We start from the raw sequence: 13,542 nt of genomic DNA, 5'->3' as shown, positions 1-13,542 counted from the left end.
GTTTGCTTGTTTATGGATATCTTTTGATCAAACTTGGCAAATATATTCATTTTATACTAAGCAATAATTATTTTACTTAAAACACACACTTTATTAGTTTCCTTGTAGCAGCAAACCTAGGTACTCGTTAAACCTAATGTTATTTAAATAGATCAATTGAAAATCAATTCAGCCAAATGGAAATTCGCTTAGGCGTCAGGATTGCTGCGGCGGGGGTATTATGTCATTATGTCAGTAACAAAAATGCAAAAACTAAGAGAGGAAATATATTTTTAGGTTTTTTTTTTTTGGTAAAAGGATCTTAAAATTTTGAAAAACTTATTGTTTCTCATTATTTGGCCCATTTTTCATTTGTTTCCTCTTTCACTTTTCCGGCGGTCGCTGACATGCGAGACCAAGATGCCAGCAAGTTGATGCTGGATCTCACACAACCTAGGAGGATTAAACATAAAGGAGAGGGCACGCGAATAGGAATACACGTGTTGCTGTGAAGCCAGCTTTAGCAGAACACTAGAGGGGCACGCGGAGCTGTAGAGTGGCAAAAAGCCTCGGCTATAACATGGGAGAGATAGGGAAAAACGCGACGCGCGCTGTTTCGAATTAAAATTCCCGCTAAACTAAAACACCTGTGTTATTCACCGATGGCATTCTTAAAGTAAATTAAATTTCCTATCGAATGGTGTCAATCATTCCTATAAAAACTATTATTTATTATTGAAGATGCAAGTTGAAAGAATTGACCTGGACTTTGAACATATGATTACTTTAATTACGTTTTTGAAAAAAAAAATATGATGTATCTACACAAATTAACAATTTATTCGTATGTTCCTTAAGAGTTTCTCGAAATAAAAAATATATATTTACCTATATTTAAAAGTGGTATTTAGGAAAATAATTACAATAAAGTTTATTTTTTCCAGTTTATAAAAAAATCTTACTAATAATAGGTTAAAATGAAAATTTTAATTCGGGTGGTGAAATACATTTTAAATTTGCATTTTTCATAGTTTTCTCGATTTGTCAATAACATTTTTTCCTAGTTTTAAGTCATTTATGTGCTAGGCAGGTGATTTTAAATAGCCAAAGTTAAGAAAAAATGCAAAGCCGCTCTAACTTTTTTTACACCAACAGCCGTTACAATTAAATTACAATCGTAAAAAGTAAAACAATTTCTTGACAATCAAATTCTTGATTTTTTTAATATCATATTGAACTATTTTTGATCTGTTTGCCCAAAGAAACTTTGAGTAAAAAGTGTAAATGTTTAACAATCATCGCGTCTTCTGACCGCCAAAGTGTGTTTATCATTCTTTTAAAGGATAAAAACTTATTTGTATTTCTCTTTAAGAAAATGTTCAAATACACATACAGTACTATACTCATGATTTGAGTTTTAATTTATGAACAGTAAAATCCATTCTTGATATGGCGGGATTTGAACCCGGGACCCCATGAACCGGAGTCCTGGTTAGAGTATTATAAATAATACACAATACAAGTATGGCAAAAAATAAAAACAAGGACAAAGAGTTCCAAAAAATAAGTCATCTTTGTGTAAATTACTCACCTTTGAACGTACTATTGGTTCATAAATATGACTTTCCTCTTAATAGGTTCCTAATATTACGGTTAGAATTTAACTTTTTAATTTTCGTAGCATGATGAAGTCTAATTTTTAAATAGTTAATTGATATTTCTGTTACCAAATCTTCCAGTAACGCATACAATGCAGTATGAGAGGGGGGCGGGAGAGTAGCGCTGCCTCCCCCCCTCCCCAGTCACCAGTACACTGGCTTCAACGAAACTACATCGTGTCCTCTCCTTAATGTTTAATCCTCCTAGCACACAACAGAGAATGGGCGGGTCAATCGTAGGCTCCGATGAAGAGTAATGGTCTTGCTATGTATGCTTTCGATTCGATTTGATGCCTTGGGTTTAATCTCTCCTCCCGAAACTGTAGGGGACTTGACCAAGCCAAGAATTGTTTTCAGTGCATCGGTTTGTGCCACAATTGGAAAAACTGCTCAGCACAGCAGTTCCTTTTACACAGAGAAAGGCCAACATTTCACCTCATTGGACCACAAAATTACCGGGACTGGCGATGCAGCACTTTTAAGGCCGGACTCGACCTTAAAAGTGGGATTTCTCTATGATAATCTACCTTTAGATCTGTTGGCTCAGGAAATCGGCACAGACGCTCTTCTGATCAGTGATCAGACCCTTCACAGTGAACCACGTTTTTGGTTCCCAGATTCTGAGAACACTGCCACTTGTTGGGCGAGGTGTGAAACAGCATAGAAGCACCAGTGCGGGCTCACGGACACGGCTGTAGCTTCGTTTGGGTCAGGTCTAGAGACATCACGTTTTCTCAGTTTCTACCTTAACCGCAACAAGCCCATTAGGGAATTTTGAAGATTGTCTGCCTATAGAAAAATGTTACTGGCAACAACATCATCACTGCCACTGGTGATTTTAACGCTAGCGCTGTCTAGTGGGGAATGTCCTCTACAAATTCATAGGTAAAATCCTAAACACTTTACAGCCAGGGCCAACTCGTTGTCCTGAATGGGTGCCAAACACCTATTTTCTGGCACCCGGTGTGGGCATCACGGAATTTAGTGGGGGATCTCTAACTGGAAAGTCATCAAAGAACACAAGGAGATAGTGTTTTATATAGCCACTTGATGGGCACCATAATCGATCATCAAGTCCCTGAGATACGATTTTGCCGATAGCTGGATGCAGAGAAAGTTCCCCGAGGTAATCTTTTGGGGAGTGTTGGAGAATTCTGCTGCACCTGTGCTGACGCCAAGGCATTGGTATAATGTATACAATGGAACTGATTGTATCAGTCTATGACCACATATATGCCACGCAAGTCAGCAGCCATTACTGGTGGGCACCAAATCTCGGACATTACGAAAGCTTGTCTGAAAGCCATAAGTGCCACTACAAGGGCTAAAAGATTCTCGGATTTTGAAGTTAAGTCCGCGGCATTTTTCCGGGAACAGATCGGCATACAAATCTATCAACAAAAAAAATCTGCACACACACATTTTACTCACACGGACAAAAATCACTTTGAAAACTACTTTTTGGGTTCAGGGGGACCCAAAACGGATACATCAACTCAAAACTCAAACTCGAAAATTTGTAAAACAATACTTTCTCCATAACTATATAGTATAGCATACCGGGAAGTAAAAAAGTAATGGGGGAACTTCCCCGCAAACGACCTACATTTTGTAAACGGAGTTCCTCTATAGCTTAACAAGCATTATTGATTTATAATGTAAAAATATAATCTCAGTCCCATATATCCATTCATTCATCAATCTGTAATCATTCATACAGTTATATTTAAGTAATCATATTAACAATACCCAATTATAAAACTAGCACTTTACAGAACTGTCCAGTATGCTTTTTATAAAAATCTAATTTGTTTGCCCCAAGCAAAATGATTATCCTAATACAATCTAAATGAAAAATTAAAGCAGATCTTTAAATTCCTAAGGCTATCTTTCCGTGGTAAACAAAGTCAATGCTGGTGATTTTTCTTGATAAGCCTAATCCCTCTTCATCACCACCCCTCCAGTACTGATGTTGAATTTCATTCGACAACTGTTCTTTACAGTGATTGTTCCTTAGTGTTTATTGAATCTGATTCAAGCTATGCATTTAAAAGTATTTTTTCTTATTTTCAGCATAAGCTCTGCTTATTCAAATCTGTTTAACAATCTTGATGCAGTTCTTGATTTTGGAATCAGAAAAGAAATTACCAATTTGAATTTTATCCTCGGAGTATCAATTGCAAAAGGTAATTTTTTTATTGAATTTCTTTGGTTTGAAAAAGTTTAAATGGAGAAGAATGATTTAGTAATTAAATTTCTAGTAAGTGGTTTCTTATTTAGCCTTTAATAATTGTTTTTAACGCTGTCAAGATGTTTAAATCTTTAAAAATAATAGGTTAGTTGTAAGTTTCTACCGGACGGCCATAGGTAAATTTGTATTCAAAATTTAAAGCAAAAACTTAACCAGCTTTTCAGAGGCTTGCCCAAAAATTATTAAATAATTTCTTCACCAGCATTGTACGTGTTATTAAATTCACGGAAAGTAAATAACCAATATGTCTAGTCTAATAACACTTAAAACATATATTTACACTTATACCTAGTTGTAAAAATATTTTTCAATTTATTTGACACTATATTAAAAATTCAAACCAAGTACGTATATGAATTTCAGCACAACTTGAGATTTTAGAGAAACATGTACATGAAAAACATTTACAACATATTCAGCCAACAGTTGAAGTTTTATGTAAGAAATGTGAGAATTTAATCGACAGAGCAAAAGATAACAAGGAACCATGTAAGTATAATAAATGTGTTTAGATTTACTTTTAACAATATTTATTACATATTACCAGGTAGGTAATATGGTCGTCAATTTAGTAAAAAATTAGAAACTTTGACTTTATGAGTGTCCTTTAAAATACATAATATTAAGGCTCATTTAGGCAGGATTGTAAAAATTAGGAAACATAACAACAGCGAACAAAAAAAATTAAAAAATTTCATAAACATTTTAATCCTTGTAATGTGCATTTGAAAAGACAAGTGCAATAACAATTGTTGCAGTCATTCAAATTGGAATTTTGTCAACTGTTCCAGAGTGTCCAAATGTTTTTGAGACATACTTGCTCAACTATGAATTATTTTCTGCAATCAAAAGCCAACTTGGATTTCTTTTGCACTAATTTCACAGTTGAGAAATAATTGTTATGATAAAAAGTTAAACTTTCAACAGCTTCATCTATCTATATAAATAAAATTAGGGGGTTGTCTGTAAATTGCTCAGAATTATATATTTTTTGGTTATTTTTACATTAAATTAAAGGAGCCAAAATAAGTCTTATATCAATTTCTGTCTGTCTATCTGTCATAGCCCAGAAGGTATTTTTACTCAGCCATCTCCTGAAAAAGGGGAGTACCTATCAAGATTCAAATCATTTTAATGTATTAACTGGATTGGCAAGAGTGTCTTTAGCCATTAAGATATGACCTCACTACTTTGTAAATAAAATTACGGATGTTTAAAAACCCAGTTTTGTGCGATTTTCATCAAGTTTTCTCCCAATGTTTATCACATACGTCATCTATGAAATAACGAACAGCTGTTTGGATCAAGATTATTTTTTCTAGTTGTCACTGATATTTTTACATAAATGTTGTTTACAAATACCACAACCATTTCCTATCACGTTTTGAAGCAAATCCAAACCAAGTGATCAAAAACGTTTTTTACTTACATAATGGATTTAATTAATCGCAAGTGCAATAATGTGCAACAGTAAATTAAATTAAATAACTAGGCATCATCCAGGTCAGGAACCGGAGATTCTTTGTGTATCAAATTGTTCTTGAGTTTTGATAACCGGGAAAAATACCTTGAATCAGTGTTTTAGGGCTGGGAAACTTACATTTTTTAAATCATCATCGCCAATAGCTTACAAACAAGGTTTCCACTCATTGACGGCGCTTCAATTACGGTTGTGTAAAGTCTAAAGTAAAAAAATCACAACTGCAGTGAGTAACAGAGGTTTACGGATGATACTAAACTCGCTTTTCCAATGTGTCACTTTCGGTTTCTACTACCCGCCGAAAAGTACCGATATCAATGATACCGGTACTTTTCCCTAGAATACATGGCCTTGGAACTACACTTATGAAATCAAATTACAAACGTCCATAAACCCAACCTTGAGTGATTTTTATGAGAATACGTCATCTATTAAATAACCAACCGTTGTTTGGATAAGGTTGTTTTTCAAACTGTCACTGATATATGTTTACATTAAAAGTTGTTTATAAATAATGCAATTAATGGGAAATAACTTTGATTTCCAATAACTTTTAGTGAGAAAATCCAGAACCAAGGGGGATCAATAACCTCGGGACTTGGTTAACGCATTTAATTGGTTGGATGTACTATTAGTTCTTAGCTTTAAACTTTGGTTTTAAGATCTTGTTCTTTTCCTTGGTGGTAGCAGTAAGAATCATTTTTACGTAGGAACAATCGTATTAAATTTAATTGCTGTCTAACTCCTAAGTTTTGGGTTTTCTGTCTGGATTCCAAAATGTTTGTTTATGCTATGAATTGATAACACGTTTAAGTAAAACTTTTGTTGGGCAAACCATCATGAATTGTTTACGCTTTACATTGTTTATGTATCAATAGTTCGTGGCCTGTGTATTGTTAATTACCAATCTAAATCATCTTTAGTACTTCATTTCCAGGGCCGCGTTAAGGGTCAGTGGAGCCCTGGGCAAACCCAAAAGCAGCGCCCCCCTTTTTTCCTAGTGCAGGCGGGCGGTCGTGGAGGGCGCCTGCTGGGCAACCACTGGTGCCCCTGGGCATATGCCCAGTCTGCCCGCTTATAAAAGCGGACCTGAGTATGCCGTCATTTTGACACCATTTCGGGTCATCTTCGGGTTAAGCAAATATAAATTGTTATAATAAAATTTGATGACAATAACAAAGATTTGTAGATTTCAAATACTAATTTTATATGTACTTTTCTACGGTTAAAGCATAACAAATTCCCTAATTAAATTCTGTAATTTTGTGTATATGTCTGTTGGTAACGCTTTAATGTCCTTATTTCTCAGTATTTCACGGAACGGAAAAGACAAGTGCACATTTGTTAATGAAAATGTCAACCCGAATGAAGTGTTCAATGGTGAGGTTGAGGTAGTATTTTACCTACTTTTAACCAGTGTAGAAAGGAACTTTCAATTATAGGGCTACCTTAGGGCTATGCCTCATAGGTTAGTATGTCCTAAAATAGTTTTTCCAGAATATCTGGAAATATGCAAACCAACTGCTGTTCTGAATATAAGAAGGTTCCAACTGACTACAAGATCTCCGTGCGTAGAACGGGCACACAGCTTGTTTCTAGATATAAAAACAAATACGAAAAACAATGAATAAACTTATTATTATTTAAGTTGTACCCATAAAAAATGAACTTGGTACAGATAAGCAGGATAATTGAATTATTAAATACTGGCATAAAATAGTGGGTAAAGGTGAAAAATATATATTAATCATGATCCAGTGACGTTAGCACTCGACTCAAAGCTTTGGAATGTGAGCACTTGTCCTGGATGTCAGCTTAGTCTTCCTCCATCTCCATCTCTACACTTGGCCAAACAAGATCTTGCACTCAATCCACAACTCTCTGATGAGTGCATCAGTCTTCTCCTCACTCTATGTCTCTCACCACCCAGGTACTCAAGTACATTGTAATGTCCCAATAACAAAAAAATACATACAGTCAATCAATTATGTTTAGGTAATTTGCTTAAAGCTCACATAGTCTTACACTAAGCAAGTTTACTAGTCAGGTATTAGGCAAGTCCCATTGCAGTTTACCTAATCCGAACAGACTAAAATAAATCTTGTAATCAGCAACCACAATTAGTTTAAGAATAAGTGTAAACTAAGGAAGTCTAGTCTGGTAATGACTCTAATACACTAGATTAAATTACTATCAGCATGTGAATTTTTCCAGCTGTTAATAATATCGCATTGGTATTATCTTTGAGTATAACCAATGAATACAAAACCTATAAGAAACGCAATGCCTTTGTTAAAAATTCAGTCTGGGAATATTTGAATTTCCGAATTTCGGATAGTTCCCACGACGGCCGCTAAAGGTAGACTATTGCGAGCACGCGGCCAAGTCAGCTGACTAAATGAGACAAAGAATCTGCTTAGAGAGAGATATAGAGTAGCGTGGCCGCCGTGCTCATTTCGGCAGCAAAATTCCAGTTTGACTATTCTCCATAAGCATTTTGCTTCGCTTCTTAAAGGGTTTGTTTCATTGGTATAACCTTTCAGTCAATGATATAACATTGTTAAGGTTATGTTTTTAGGAAAAAGCATTTAGCTTGGATTAAACTAATAAATATAGGATGGAGAGAACACAGCTAACTCACCTGATGAAAGGTTGCAGACGAGTCAAAGAACACATAAAATCACACACATAATAAACTTAATATTTCGCCTCTTCTAAAGAGCTAAAGAGGCGAAATATTAAGTATATTATGTGTGTGATTTTATGTGTTCTTTGACTCGTCTGCAACCTTTCATCAGGTGAGTTAGCTGTGTCCTCTCCATCCTATATTTATTAGTTTGATATAACATTGTATAATTGTCACTGATGTTTTTAGATGTGTCATTGCTGAATTGTCAGATAATGCCACAAATTATCTAATAACTCATCAAGTTCTGTACTGGATCATATTCAACCAGGTCAGTTAACAGATTAGAAGTTTTTATAAATATGTGTTATGGTGAGATTACATGTTGATTATTTAAACAAAGTAAAATGGGTCATGGGACTCAGTAACTTGACAGGGAAATCAACCAAAACAGTTTGTTTTAAATTAACAATGTTCTAGTCTTCATGATATAGCTCTTTTTAACCCCCTAACCCCTAGCTTTTTTACCTCCCTATTAATTACTTACTTACTCCCATGGCCATTTGTCCCCAAGTGGCCTCACCAACACACTGCCTCCACGTCGTCCTGTATCTTACGGTATCTTCATTGGCTTCCTGGCCATATCCTTCTTTACTTCATCCGTCCAGCGTTTCTTCGGTCTCCCTCCTGGTCTTCTCCCCAGTGGATCATTTTTCCATATTTGATATAATGTGCTAGTTTTCTCTCTTCTAATGATGTGGCCCATCCAGCGGAGCCTCCTGCTTTTAGCCTCTGCGATTATGTCAGGTTCCTTGAACAGGTCTCTCCATTCCTGATAATGTTTAATTCTCCATACGTCTCCTTCTTTAGTAGTTTCCATACTTGCTTATTAATTAGTTTAGTTTAGTTTATTTCTGTTTACAGAAATGCACAACTAAACTGGTTAATTCTACAGTTACTGAGCAGATCTTGAAACATAAGTGTAGCATGACTTTTCAAGAACACCACAACCTGGAAGAAAAAAACTTGCCCCCTGAATTCAGGGATTTATACTTTGAGCAAAGTAAGCATACTTGTTTTTTTAAATTATTCTAGACTAAATTTTGTGAATCTGTTATCAGCATCTACAAAAATACTCTTAAGAGCTATAAATTTCTTGATATTAATAATTAAAATCAGTTTATAGCTGTTAAAACATCTATTCAAACACAAATTGAAGAGTAACACTACAAACAAACTAGGTATTTTGTTATGGAAGAATCAAGCAAAATGCATTATTTATTTATCAAATTCTAACTTTGCAAAAAATTGTTAAAAATCTTGCAAAACTTTTATTTTTGCATCAACAATTTGTATTGGTATTTCCTGTATGTGATCATTAGGATGATATGAAACCTAGCATTCAACATACTGTAAACTTACCTTTATAATATTCATTTTAGGTTAGACCTATTCTATAAATGTTTAAAGTTAATAAGTTAACAAAGATATGAATTACAAAAGGTGTTTTATTTAAACAAATGAACAATTAACATGCAATGAGAAAAGGCTTGACGTTACAAAAAAAGGATTGACAATACTTGATACTTACTTACTTGATACTTGTAGTCTATGTCGTTGACCGATGAAATCGGCATGACTGCGTCAGATTACTAAATACTAAAATACTATTTACACAATACTATTTACACTGTGGCAATGGCTAAAAAGTGGCTCGTTGCCTAATTCTTCGAGGCTGTAAAGAGGCCTATTAACCAGCCTGTCACGCAGGGCCGTCTTATAATCATCAAGGTCCAGATTGCGCACATGAACCGGCAAGGAATTAAACAGCCTTATCGCCGACCGAGGATAACTCTTCAGAGAGCGGGCTAGGCGGCATCTCGGCAGATCAATGTCACAAGCTTGGCGGGTATGGTGGCTATGTACATTGTCTCTGACTACAAAATGATGAATGTTTATCTTCAGCAGGGTCAAGATGTTAAGGACATACTGGCTGTAGACAGTCAACACACCCAACTCGAGGAAGATAGGCCGACAGTGTGCTTTGTAGCCAGAAGATGTTATTATTCTCATCGCCCTCTTTTGTAGTAGGAGTAATTCCTGTGTTGACGGAGAATGACCCCACAGAACCAGGCCAGACGTGAGGTGACTGTGAAACAGTGCGTGATACACCGCTAGCAAATACGGTCTGGTAATGGTGGTCCTAAGCTTCCTTAAAAGGTGAAGAACTCTTGAGAGCTTTACACATACCTTTTCAATGTGGTGGTGCCAACTTAGCTTAGAGTCCATCCAGAACCCAAGCAGCTTCACGCTGTTGTCCTCAAGGCCGATCTTCAGGGAACACATAAGGGTCTGAGTCTTCTCCTCGTTGATCTTGAGTTTGTTGGCTATAAACCAGTCCTTTGCCAGCCTCAGGGCGTTGTTTGCCTCCTCCAGCACCGGGTCGATGTTCTTCCCCTTTGTGACCAAGGTGGTATCATCTGCAAACAGGAGGGCATGGCTGGTTGTAGCAAGGTCATTGATCATGATTGTGAAAAGGAGAGGGCCCAGAACCGATCCCTGCGGAACTCCATGGGGAAGAGAGCCCATAGTAGATGAAGCTCCCATGATTGTCACTATTTGTTTGCGGTTGCCAAGGTAGTCCGCAAGAGAGCTGAAAACTGCACCGCCAATTCCGTATTTTCTCAGCTTGGCCAGAAGGATGTCATGTGACACAACGTCGAAAGCCTTGCTGAGGTCACAAAGGCTTAGGTGGACCGATTCATTCTCCTCAAAGGCCTGGGATATGGTGTCGACCAGGCTTAGGAGTGCGGAGGTGGTAGATCGACCGCTACGAAAACCGTGTTGTGAGTCCACCAGTAAGCTATTCTTTTCAAAATATGAGAGGAGCTGCTTCTTCATCACCGTCTCCATCACCTTAGAAAAGATAGGGAGGATAGAGATGGGGCGGAAATTTTCCATGAGTGCAGGGTTCCCTTTCTTGAAGATGGGCACAGTCCGAGCCTTTTTTAAAGAGTCTGGAAATGATCCATGAGCCAGGCACAAGTTGACCAGGTGCGTAAGAGGAACGGCCACAAGATCTGCAACAGCCCTGAGAACATGTGCAGAAAGGCCATAGACATCTTGGCTCTTAGAGTCTTTAAAATTCTTAATAGTATGATAGATCTCTCTTACACTCACAGTATTCCTGCAGGTAAATGAATAGACGGAGGAGAAGTCCGGCATAGAATCCAGAGGGTCCGTCTGCAACACAGGTAGATCAGAGATGATGCTTCCAGCCACACTTGTAAAATACTCATTAAACTCATCAGGGGATGCTTGGATTATAGGCCCAGGACCTGGTGCTCTTTCCCTATTGATTATGTCCCACGCAGCTTTACATGGGTTAGGGGCACTAAGGATGGATTCAGCATTAAACGATTTCTTGGCCACATTTACTCTAACCCTATAGTTCCTCTTGATCTGCAAATAAAGAGAATAGAGCTGCCCTTTCCTATACATATCACTGGAGCCCTTATACAGGTCATAAACAAACAACATGTAATTTCTGATCCTCCTCAGTTCAGTGGTGTACCAACAATTTGCTGATTCGTTATGCCTTGAACCCGGGCCGTCAGGACAGACCTTACGCTTGGGGTTAGGCCTACATAGTTTGACTGGGAAAACATTATCAAATTTATCAAAGAATAAACCTGAGAAAAGATCAAAAGCAAGTTTTGGTTCAGTCACTGTGTTTAGTACATTCCAATCGACATTTGAGATCTCATACCTAAACAGTTGCAAATTTTCCATACAGATGGGTCGCTTAATGATAGTGTAGTCCTTAAGCCAAGAAGGGTTAGAATTACGGCTTACCTCAGAGCAATTTACACTCAGGATCACAGCACCATCGTGGTCGGCCACAAGCGAAGGAACGACCTCAGCTTTCACCTTCCAAGAGTCGAAGTTTGACGCCACAGAATCGAGACAAGCAGTTCCTCTTGTTGGTTGCCGGGATGCCACATACAATCATGTGGCAGTTTAATGGCCATCTGGCTGCCACATACAATGGTGTGTGGGGTTGAAATTAAATTGAAATAAAAGATAAATTTGAATAATAACTTGAAGGTTCAAATAATTTAGATGTGATATACAGTATCTCAGGGTAGGGTGTCGTGCTGGCTTGAATGCTAAGAATGAATAAATTTGATAGTGTCCAAATAGGCCTAATTAAGGTGTTAAACTTACACAATCTCAACAATGGAAAATCTAATTTTGGTGTTGTCCAAAAGGTAAGTCCAATTAGCACAAGATTTAAAAAAGTTTAAAGAAAAGTTTGTACTTAATTTTGAAGATAATGATTGAGTTGAGTCCTCTTGAGGTTTAGGCTACTGTGATATAACTTGAAACTGGTCTTCTTGATGAATGAATTTGATTTAGGTAAAATTTTGACTCCTTCTTCTAACAATTTCAACTTCTCAATGTTTTCCTTCTCTCTCAATTTCAACTTCTCAATGTTCACATCATTCATTGTTGAACACATGGGATCACTTTCACTGCTTCTTAAATTTTGATTCCTTAAGGACTAATTTTGAAATGATATATTATAAGAAATTTTGATGTATTGCAATTCTCTTACATATTTAATAAATAATTAGGTTGTGGGCTTTGTAAAAAAAATATAGGCTATGGAATGAATATTATTAATGATTAATTGAACATATTAATGAAATTATATAAATTAGGAAAATGAATATTAGGGCAGCCTTTCTGAGGAGTGATCATTAGGTGTATAAATAAAAGTTAACATTTAAAAAAAACTTAATACTAAATAATGAATGAAATGACATGAAATATTACAATACCTTGAGGAAAATAAATCTTAGAATTTTGGCAAGCTTTGATGATAGCAATAATATTTTGGTACTTGTAAGAGAACATTAATTTTGCTAGCACTAACTTTCCTAACAGTAAACTAAAAACAAACCTTTGCTTAATTACTATCACTAGTTCGAACTGTGTACTTAAATGCATATTCTGGAACTTAGTAAGCTTCTTGTATAATGATAAAGCATTATTTAATATATTTAAAATTGAGATCCAGACTACTGTATTTAGAAATTCATATGATTGGTTGCCCTACCTAACGACCAAGATTTTTTGGGTACATGATTCTTTATACTTTTATATCTGATTTCTTTCCAACACAACCTTTAAACAAGATAATTACCTCTGGCACACCTTGTACCCAAGTTTTTTTTAATTTTATTTATGTCAATAAAGTAACACCCATTTATTATACAGTATTATTTATTCTACTAACTTCCTTTGTCCGTCTCAGCCGTTGTCTGTGGTATTTTGGGATTCACTGAGTTCATGGGTGACAATATGAAAATGATCACTTCTCTTCAACACGTGAAAGGTTGCTTCACCAAATACACACACAGGTAATTCATTCAACTTTTCCATTGGTTAACATAGGATCCTTAATCATACAAGCCCTGTAGTGTACATCAAAACAAAAGTAACATAACAAAAATCTTCACTTTCAATTATTTAAGTGGGCATA

The 13,542-nt window shown here is 36.3% G+C and overlaps 1 long non-coding RNA gene across 1 annotated transcript; it reads left to right on the top strand.

Moving 5' to 3' along the window:
• Positions 1-3,720: 3,720 nt before the first annotated feature.
• Positions 3,721-9,002, top strand: LOC129001892 (uncharacterized). Its single transcript, XR_008491511.1, has 5 exons — positions 3,721-3,823; positions 4,252-4,377; positions 7,127-7,298; positions 8,244-8,325; positions 8,919-9,002. It is a non-coding gene; the product is annotated as an uncharacterized LOC129001892 (long non-coding RNA).
• Positions 9,003-13,542: the final 4,540 nt, after the last annotated feature.

The sequence above is a fragment of the Macrosteles quadrilineatus genome, unplaced genomic scaffold (genome assembly GCF_028750875.1).
Source record: "Macrosteles quadrilineatus isolate MER2022 unplaced genomic scaffold, UCM_ALF_1.0 Scaffold_8__2_contigs__length_117827958, whole genome shotgun sequence".
NCBI classification, from domain to species: Eukaryota; Metazoa; Arthropoda; class Insecta; order Hemiptera; family Cicadellidae; genus Macrosteles; species Macrosteles quadrilineatus.
The sequence above is the reverse complement of the archived record's forward strand: the minus strand, read 5'-3'. Positions and strand labels throughout refer to the sequence as shown.